The sequence below is a fragment of the Dipteris shenzhenensis genome, chromosome 25 (genome assembly GCF_047967505.1).
Source record: "Dipteris shenzhenensis isolate YYH24624 ecotype China chromosome 25, Dip_SZ_1.0, whole genome shotgun sequence".
Classification (NCBI taxonomy): Eukaryota; Viridiplantae; Streptophyta; class Polypodiopsida; order Gleicheniales; family Dipteridaceae; genus Dipteris; species Dipteris shenzhenensis.
This window is the reverse complement of record NC_141620.1, coordinates 45,705,974-45,716,403: the sequence shown is the minus strand read 5'-3', so window position 1 is coordinate 45,716,403 and position 10,430 is coordinate 45,705,974. Positions and strand designations below refer to the sequence as shown.

Below are 10,430 nucleotides of genomic sequence, written 5' to 3'. Positions count from 1 at the left end.
GGTTGTCCTCCTGCATGGCAATTAAATGGTCCAGGAGCACGATCGCTCAATCCATGTATCGATGCACCATCTCACCTTCTGACTGCTTCAGGTTTGCCACTTGCAGGTACAGATTCTTCGGCTCCTCTTCTTTGCCAAAATACTTGATCATAGCCTCTGTCAAACTTGACCAACTTTGGCAAAACGTGGAGGCTGTCATTATTTTGTCACTTTTATTGATGACTACAGTAGAAAAGTTTGGGTGTATTTTATGAAAAAGAAAAGTGGTGTTTGGGCATTTTAAAGCTTTTAAAGCTATGGTTGAAAAATAAATAGGCCTGCAAATAAAATGCCTAAGGTTAGATGGAGGGGGAGAGTACCTCTCAAATGAGTTTGCAAGTTTCCTGCAGGAGCATGGCATAAAGCAGCAATATTCATGCAGTTATACCCCATAGAAAAAAGGACTTGCAGAAAGGAAAAACATGCATATTGGAGAGGTATCTCGTGCCATGCTCAATGAAAAAGGCCTGCTAGATTATTAGTGGGCTAAAGTAGTTGCTACAGCAGTCTACATAATGAACAGGACTCCCACTGCAGCAATACATGGCATGACGCTAGAGGAGAGGTATACTGGTAAGAAACCAGATATTTTTCATTTGAAAGTTTTTGGTTGCATTGCCTATGTTCATGTGCCAGATGAGTTGAGATCCAAGTTGGATCCAAAAGCTGAGAAGTGTATCTTTATTGGTTATTCTCTACAGCCGAAAGGGTATAGATGCTATAACCCCTCTACTCGTAAGTTTACAGTGAGCAGAGATGTTTTTTATGAGATGAGCAGCTGGTATAAACCAGTAAATGTGATTGATGATGTAGATGCACAAAATGATAATGCTACACAGAATTCACAGCAGCAATCACAAAATATTAGTGGACCTGTAGTATCCTCTGGCAATGGTTCACATACTTCGCCCTAGTTTTAGGTCATGATGGGGGAAAAATAAATTGTAGACATGTAAAGATGGTGTAATATATTTCAATGAGATGTTATTAGATTTAAGGAAAGGGTGGACACAATACACTTTTGGTGATATCCTTATAAGCTTAAATAGGGGTGTTTTATCATCCTACATGGACCGTATATAGGGGGTTTTCTCAAAGTTCATGCATGCAGGTGATGCCCCCTTTTATTAAGAGTGAATCCCCTTGGCTTGATTTGTCTTCCATGCGGCTTTCCAAAATTGGGCTGTGAGATACCTATGCATAATCCATGACCATCATCGGCCTCTTCTGACATTACAAACGCTGGAACCTATCGACCCCACTTCTGGAGCTTTCTAGGGGTGCAGGCTATGTGAGTTGGCTGGTGCTATTGCACACTAGGCTTTTAGATCAGGGTTGCTAATGCTGTGCATTCTATTGAATTTTAAGGTGTAAGTCTATCTACTTTGCTTATGGTGGGCTTTCAGGATATGATTGCATGTGATGTCATCAATCCAAATGATATTGATGTTACTTTTGAAACAATTGGTGGGTTTGAGACGGTGAAACAATCTCTGCACGAATTAGTGATACTTCCATTGCAACGGCCTAATTTATTCGCGCATGGGAAGCTATTAGGCCCATAGAAAGGAGTCCTCCTTAATGGACCCCCCTGGTACTGACAAAACATTACTTGCCAAAGTCATTGCAAAGGAGTCTGGTGCAGTGTTTATCAATGTCAGAATTGCCACTCATGAGCAAATGGTTTGGTGATGCTCAGAAACTGGGTATGGGGAACATGCAATGCATAAAGTCTTGTTTGATTCTTTCTTCGTCAATTAATTTTTGAGCAATTTTTGCTTCTGAACATGTAAACACTATTGAGTAATTGCACTTTTTGCAGTGACCACTATTTTCACAATGGCGTACAAGCTCCAACCCTCTATCATCTTCATAGATGAAGTTGACTTTTTTGCGGCAATGTAGGACTTCAAAGCATGAAGCGGTCACGAATATGAAGACAGAATTTATGGCTTCATGGGATGGGTTCACTATAGATCGTCAAAAATTATGGCAAGCTATAATTCCTTCCATACAAAATTGGTCTATCGTCTACATTTCCACTCCAAATGTCAATATCTATGACTACCATGATTCAATTGCACTTATTGCTTCTGTTTTGAACCTTGGCATGCTCTTGATTTAATGAACATCCATTTGCCTATTAAACCTTACCTGTCTTCTTTTGTAGTTATTTCCCGTTTGTTTTCGTTCCTTATTTTCTTGCTTCTACTGGTATAAGTACTGTTGCTCGTGTACTAGCATTATTGTGGAATAACTGTGGAAGAAGCACATATGGTTGCTTGAAATATCAAGCTATATCTGGAATTGTAGGTGGTAATGGGATGAATTTTAGCCATTTCCATATTTCTTCTTGCACATTGAGTCAAATCTTTGATTTTACAATCTAATATGAAGTCAAGTGAATAGAAGCCTTCAATACATCCTGAAGAGTTATGAATCAATGTAATATTGATGGTATCTTGGCATGATACTTTCCTTCTTGCTGAAAGCTGCTGTTGATTTAGTGATTTGATGCCTTGCTTCTATCAGATATATTTTGGTTATATGTTTTGTACCCAATTCTCAGGTGGCCCCTTATTATATCTGATTCATTTTCTCCCTTCCCTTTCCTCTTTTTTCTTTGTTTGATCACTTTTCTCTTTCAAGAGGATGCACATCTTTGGTCTAGTGTAAGAAGGATATGGTTAGACATGTGTTTGAGCAACCTTGGGTGAGCTTGTTGCCATTGTTGCAAGTAGCTCAAATCTCTTTTGTGGTATTTTTTTTACCTTTGTTTATCTTTTTGGGAGGCAATCTCATACATGGGTGCATATTCATCTCGGCATTGCAGCATTTGGATGTTGGAAGATGTTTTTCAATAAGTTTGCAATTGTTACTTTATAACAGGAACTGTGTATGTTTGTAGAGAATGCTCGTGTTATGGTCTTAGCTGCAACTCATATGAGGCAATCTTGAGGCGGCTGCCTCAAGATTGCCTCAAGATTGCTCGTGTTATGGTCTTAGCTGCAACTCATATGAGGTAATCTTGAGGCGGCTGCCTCGTGCGTTCGAGGTGGGCATGCCTGATTTTAGACAATGAGCTAGCATTTTGAAAGTCATTTTGAAGGACGAGAACGTTGAGGATGGCCTTGATTTTTGAGCTCTTGACAAGCTTGTGTAAAGGCTACAATGGTTCTGATTTTACAGAGCTCTGTAAATAGGCTGCCTATTTTCCTATAAGAGAATTGTTAGAACAAGAGAAAAAAGGGGAGTTGACTTGCCAGGTTAGTTTCCTCCTATCTATTAGGTTTGTATTTCAAGTCACCAATACAAATATGCTATCATGTTGTTAGTATTTTCCTTGTCTATTTGTGTGGTTGAGTAACTAGGAAGGTTGTAAGTTGGGCCATGGCATATTTTATAAAGGTGCTCACACTGCTCTCACACTCTATTTACTTTTCTCTAAGTTTTTTAGGATTCTTAATTAGTATCGATGTTGAGTTCTTGTAGCATAATTATAATGTCTACCCTATTTTTTGCAAAAGGATGCTCTCACACCTCAAAAAAGAGGGTTGCTTGCTGTAGCCAACTCTGATGCATTGGAAACTTTGGAGGGAGATTGCGTCACATCAAACACCAACTCAGTCTGGGTGCATGCAACTATGTACTGATGTTGACTTCTTTATGTTCTCTTGGAAAGCCAAAATCTCAGCAGTTTGAACTACGTGAATTGTCCCCTTAGGCCCTTTCATAGGTGTAGTCTGCCCCTGACTTCACCAGTCATGTAAGAACTCCTAGTAATCTAATATCATTAGTGAGTTGAGGAGTAGAATGTATTGATAGCAGAGAACAAGAACATCTATATTGCATAGGATGTTTGAAGTGTCTAATCCATGCATTGAGGCTTGTCTTATATAGAGAGTGAACTGCTACACATGAAAGGGTGCTTGCATGAAGGGGTGTGTACCTCTTGTGAGGGGTGCAACCTTGATGAGAGGGTACATTGCAATGTAATAAATATAATTGACCTCTTGGTAAGTGTATATGCCTCTTTGGAAGAGTTCTAGCTCTTGATTGAAGTTCTTGTGGATGGTTGTGTTTGGTCGAAAGGGCATACCCTTGTACAAGTGTCCATTCATCCAACATTTACAAATACATCACGGATCATGACATCCCCTTCCACTCAAAAGAAGACCCCTGGTGGAAACAATGAACTTGCATAGAGTGAATCATATATGATGTTGAAAATACTGCTGCAAGATGTGGTGGTACTGCTGCATATGCTCATCTATTTTCTACGTCGTGTTTTGATATAGTTAAGATCGCACCACTAATGTGGAACTCGGTGATAAGTCGATGCCTTGTCTCCCATTGTAATGCCTTAGAATCTCTCAAGAAGTCTATAGGTGGTAGACTGCTCACATGAGTCCAAGTTAATGCAATGCACGCACCATTTCTAGCACCAACATAGGTACCTCCAATTCTAGGAGCAATTTGCACGACATCTCCAACACAACCAATGTAGTAGTTTGAGCATCAGTTCCAGGAGCCCATAAAGCTCCAAAAGCAGCAGTCACATCAGTTCCTTGAGTAGCGAATGCCATAGCTTCTATAGGAACCCTTCTCTCACATGGTAGTTCTTAGTCATAGCATCAATGATGGAAACTTTTATAGCCTCAACATAGCCCTTCAGTAGGGACTTAGACCAGAAAAGCCATGGGGGTGGATCATAATGCTATGACATTCCAAGTGGTGACATTAAAAAAAAAAAGGGAACAATCGCAAGTCCTATTGAATGAGATCAATCTCTCTTGTACCGTTGCAGAGGACCCTTTATCTCTCTCCCACTGACTCCTGAAGGGGGAAAACAAGGTCCACCCAAATAGAAGCCAGTATCAGTCAAAGTGGATGGTTGGCCATCTAAAACATGTGCACATCTCGAAAATTTGCAATAAAATATATCCAAATGTTTGCAGGACCGTGTTGCTGATTTTTTGGTCAAGTTATTCTCTCTCACGGCAATCTTGATACTTGCTTGTGTAAACATGAATATAAGCTTCCGTTGCTTAGAATAGAGCCGGATTCGTCTAGTGTTGACCTGATTAGATAACAGTGTTTTTTGGACATATGTTGGCTACTGCAAGACGAGTAATATATTGTTTGCTCTCTTGAAAATACCCCCCCCCCAAAAAAGCATCACCTTCATGCATCTGCTGGTTCTTTAAGCAGCAGATGTGGTATTCTTACGGATGGTCACCTTTTCTTGTATTGTTTAGGGTTTAGTTCAAAGCTACATGATCTTGTGCGCTACCTTGTGGTTTAAACAGGGAAAAAATAAGGCAAGACTTGTTAATGTGTATGTATTTGGATATAAAAAATCTTGGAGTAGTCATCAAAAAGTTCTAAACATGTGGTCATAATCAGCAATGGAGCAGAGACCACATATTTGATCATCAGAAGTCTTAAAGACTATCTCAAACTTTTTGTGAGAAGTCATTATTGACATGACTGATGAGGAGGATTCTGTGTTCACTTTCTTGCTCATTGACTAAGAGGCAGAGCTGGAACCATGTTAAGCGGAACAGCTTGCTAGACCAGCGGTTTGTTTCTTCCTTGTCGATTAACTTATTTATAACTTATGGTATGTATTTACTTATTGGTTTACCTTATATCTTCAAGCAAGGAATACTTTTATTTTGCTCTTTATGTGGTGAGGTATACTTATATGCCTTTGACGATGAACACATATGGTTGACTTATTGAGTACTCATTTGGCCATGGCACCTATGGATTACTTATTGCGTACTCATTTGAACGTGGCAAGGTTCAACGACTTTCAAATGACAATATATATGAACACATATGGCTAATTGCTTGAGTAATAATTTGGACGTGGCATATGGCTAACTACTTGTGTGATTTAGAAGCGAGATTTGAATGGATGACTACTAATGTTTGTAATGCTGTATATATTAATGGCTTTGCTGCTTCTTGTAAATGAGAAAGGAAGTCTTCTAGTTCCTCTCACATGCATCAAATGGGAAACCTTACAATCTGACGTGATTTTCATGAACTATGGTTTAAACTATGGTTTAGTTGTTTTCTAATCTTAGCTAAGGGAAAGCCTTTTGAGGCTAGACTATCACCAACCAGACTTTGAAACTGTTTTAGAGAAGACTTGGCATGGAATATACACATAGCTTATTGATCACATCTGTGTGTCCATTATTCGCAACCCTCTATCTTATTTATGAAAGCACTATTGACCACATGAGTTGTAGTCTTAGGAATGGTGTGGTAAGGTGTACATGCTGTATAACATCTTTATAGTGCGTTTGGATTGACCTTTGAGTGGGGGTTTAGTTGAATTCATGCTTTACAACTACTACTAGTTGTTATATTGGTGTACAAAGTTCAGCTTGATGTATTGGAGCATAACAATGTTCTGAGGCGCATATCAAGATTCTCGATGATCTATGACCGGGAAAGACATAAAAGCGTACTTGTAGATGACAAATTCTAACTTGTTTTTGTACAAGTATGATACAAACCTGCATGCATTGTGCTGAATTTTATGGAAGCCTGACAAATAGTCTCTTTAAGTAAATTGCTTGTTTAGTTGCAATTAGATCATCCTGAACCATTGTCACCTGCTGTTGATGTCAAGCTCTGTCTCCGTTGACAACGTTGAAGAATGTGGGAAAGGTACAAAGCCCAAGGAAAGGGTTCTAAAACCAATGTAGAAAAGGGGATGGGGCAAATTTAGAGAAAGGGATAGAACTAACAGAAGGGGGGAGAGGAAGGGAAAAGAGATGAAGGAATGGGATAGGGGTTTGCTCAAATGGAACATGGGATTCACAAAAAGCCGGTCAATAAATATGCCCGTTCTCTTTCATTAAATATTATGTTATATAGAGCATTTTGGTACCATCTGCTTCAATATATATTTGAAAGGGCTTCCTTAGATAATGCTTGGGATTTAACTGTCACAGTATATGTACAGTTAAGTGCACTTTTTAATACTCCTAAGTGATGATGATCTTGGAATGGATAGGTTTCCTATGTACCAATAATAGATCCTAAAGACGAATGTGCCTTGTAGAATTTAGAAGTTGAGGACGAGTGTGCTATACTGAAGCCATTGCCTGGAAAAAAGGGAAAAATTTATAATCCAAAAAGCCGTTTGCTAGAAAATCCAGTTTGCCAAAAAAGCTGGTGTTTGCCTGTTGAAAGGGCTTTATGCCTACCAAACGGGCTTTATGCCTACCAAATAGGCTTTATGCCTACCTAACGGGCTTTATGCCTGTCGGTCAAAAGATTGTTGTTTATTGAGACTGTAAAAGAAAAAAAATGTCAAATAAAGCAAAAAAAAAAAGAAAAGTTTCCATCAACACTTTGCATAAAACTACTGGTCTAGAAGATCTCATTTATAAAACCTTTATTGTTTTAGTTATTTCTATTCTCTTTACTAAGTTATGCACGGCTTCTAAAAGGACATCAAAGTGATTCATTTAAAAGTGTAAAGGTAACCTTATTGACATATTTTTTTTCTTTTAAGAATAAAATAGGTAAGCCTGGCATTCAAAACAATAACAATGGACCCAAACAAATCAATTGATAACATCTTGCACAAACATAACTTAAGCCATGCCATGCATTATGGTTACACAGCAAGCGATTGTTTACTTGATGCAATCGTGTACTTGTTGAAAAATGGGATGACCTCTGAACAGCTACGGACCATAAAAGTCCAAAATTTTGTTTCGAACTTGCACAACAATAACAAGCATGTAATAAACTGTTTCAAAACATATTTGGATTTGATCTTCATACATGAACAACATGGAGTTAAAATGCACAACAAATATCCTACACGAATGAGTGTTCCAATATCACGTGGTGGTCTTCGGGGAGATAGATTTGTCATTGCATGGCTTTCAAATTTTCTTCAAAGACCAATTCAAGTGTGGTCATTTGCAACTGAAAAAATATGTATGCAATGTAGCAATGAAAATGTATCGACCTCATTATGGATCTTGTATGATGACAGTTCAATATACCCTTACTACTTTTAGCCAAATGTTGAAACAACAACTTACTCTGATGATGAAGTTGCAATTCTCATAGCAACTACAAACCCAGATCTCGCACCTAGTGTTGAAAAGCAGCACTCAATTGATGCTGTCCTATGTTGTCAACATAGCCTCGGTGATTGTTTATTCAATATAATAAAGTACTTAGTCGATACTATTAGACTCTAATATTATTCTATACAATAAAGTACTTATTCGAAACTATTAGACTCTAATATTATCAATGTGACTTCATCCTGAATTCTTACAACATTTCTCTCTTTTGATGCATGTTCTCGATGCAAATAAGTTTTGAAATCAACAGCAGAGATGCCACATGGGGATGCAAGATCGAAGGATAATATTTCATATGGTTGTAGTCCATGACAATATATTATTTAGGTTGCAACCAAGGATGAGTCATGAGCTCTTGTGAGCATAGTCTTATTCATGTAGTTGTTGAGCAAATCTTTGGATGTCACTAAGGCAATAATAAACACTACCCCTCACATTTGCAGGGAGGATTGGGTCTTGATGGACCCTGTGTCGTGTCTCATGTTTATATTTCTGTTTGTTCTTATTTTTTTATCTTTATGATATTTTCATTAAATGGTAGGATCCAAGTTTCAGATTACGGTTGTAGTTATGTAAAAAAAGAAACTTTGTAATATAGAGAGCTAGCAGTGACAATAAGTAGGTCTCTAAAGGTTAAGTAGAGGCTATCCGCTTTGAAGTAACCTTGCATTTTTTCAACTACATGGATGCAAAAATTGACCTTAAATTTCTTTATGACAGGCTGCTTAGGGAGATGTTTAGGTTTTCTCACACTCCCTTGAGCCATGTGTCATGAATCTAAGCCCTTGATCTGGTTTTATCTTATGCCCTTGATTTCGTTTGATGTAAAAGCTAAGCTTTTGACTAAAGCACTAAAAGCATATAGGTGCTTTTTACAATAAAAAGACTATATAAATATTTCAAACCTATTCAATTTCAAGAGATGGTCTACTTGACTTGCAAGTTTGGGCTTATTGGGACGAATTGGTTGACGAAATTCAAACATCAAACCTAATCTCGATGTACCTAAAACGGAACATTTCCCACTGCCCCAAGATCTAGGTTGGTATCCTAGCGAAAAATTCTGGATATGGATGGGTGAAGAAATAGCCCCGCATGGAATATTGAGACGAATAAGCATGTGAAGCTTTGGAGAGCCTTGCGATGACCTTATGCTCTACTCTCACATGCCTAAAAGCTTGACTTACTATAGTGACCAAACTCCCATTTTCTTGCTCAAGGACACACGCAAATCCTCTCAGGGCCATATTGGCAAGTTTTCTGGATATTATCTCTCGGCGTTCGACTATGATTACGACTATTGACATTTAGGTAATATGCCAATTTCTTATCCATTCGCGAGACTTATCCTCGGTACTAATATTCTTGGCATTTATATTCTCGATGTTATCTTGGCACCCACCAGGGAAGGGCTTGTTCCCTCGGATTATAACTCTTTGGGGAAGGAAGCACGCTGCCTCCCCGCCCACACTATGTGTGGTTATAATAATTATATATTATATATTATAATATAAATATTTTTAATTACTGGTCCATTCAAAATTTATTATTTTCAATTTGAATTCTTACAACATTCCTCTCATTTAATGCATGTTATTGATGCGAGGGAGCAAGGAAATCCAAAATGGATGCAAGATTGAAGGATGGCTACACGTTTATTCATATGGTTGTAGTCCATGTGACAATATTGAAAAAATTGCAACAAGGATCAGTTATTGGATCGCCTTATTCATGTATTTGTTGGACTTTAGCTTCCAAAATATGGACATCACAAAGTCAATAATAAATCGACATAGGGAGGATCGGGTCCTAATGGACCCTGTGTCGTGTCTCATGTCCACTATATTTCTCATTCTCTTTTTTCCTTAAATAATTGATAGGATGCGGCTTCACGAGTTAGTAGTTAGGGGGGTTTCACATTCGTTCGCAGACGAGTGAAGCCCCACAAACGTCATCCACCTTAAAGTGAGGCACTCGTCCGCTTGTCGATTCATAACCGGACGGACGTGATTTGTATAAGTATTAAATGCTCCACTTTCTCATCACCAATATAGGATTGTCCAAGTGGTAAAGCTTTCATAGAGGGTAGCAAGTGGTCCCAGGTTTTATATTCCCACGGGTGCATGGAATGGTTTTGCTCACCCGAACATCATCTTGAATGCTGGGTTGATGCTTCCTAAGAAATACGTTTTTCCTGTCCGTGGGTCAGACGTCATGTCATTTTTTGCCTAAAGGTGGGTGGACGTGCGTGAAGCATTCTTC

General features: G+C 38.5%; 1 pseudogene; it reads left to right on the top strand.

Annotated features, from left to right (window-relative positions):
• Nucleotides 1–1,430: 1,430 nt before the first annotated feature.
• LOC147885944 (uncharacterized) lies at nucleotides 1,431–3,763 on the top strand (annotated as a pseudogene).
• Nucleotides 3,764–10,430: the final 6,667 nt, after the last annotated feature.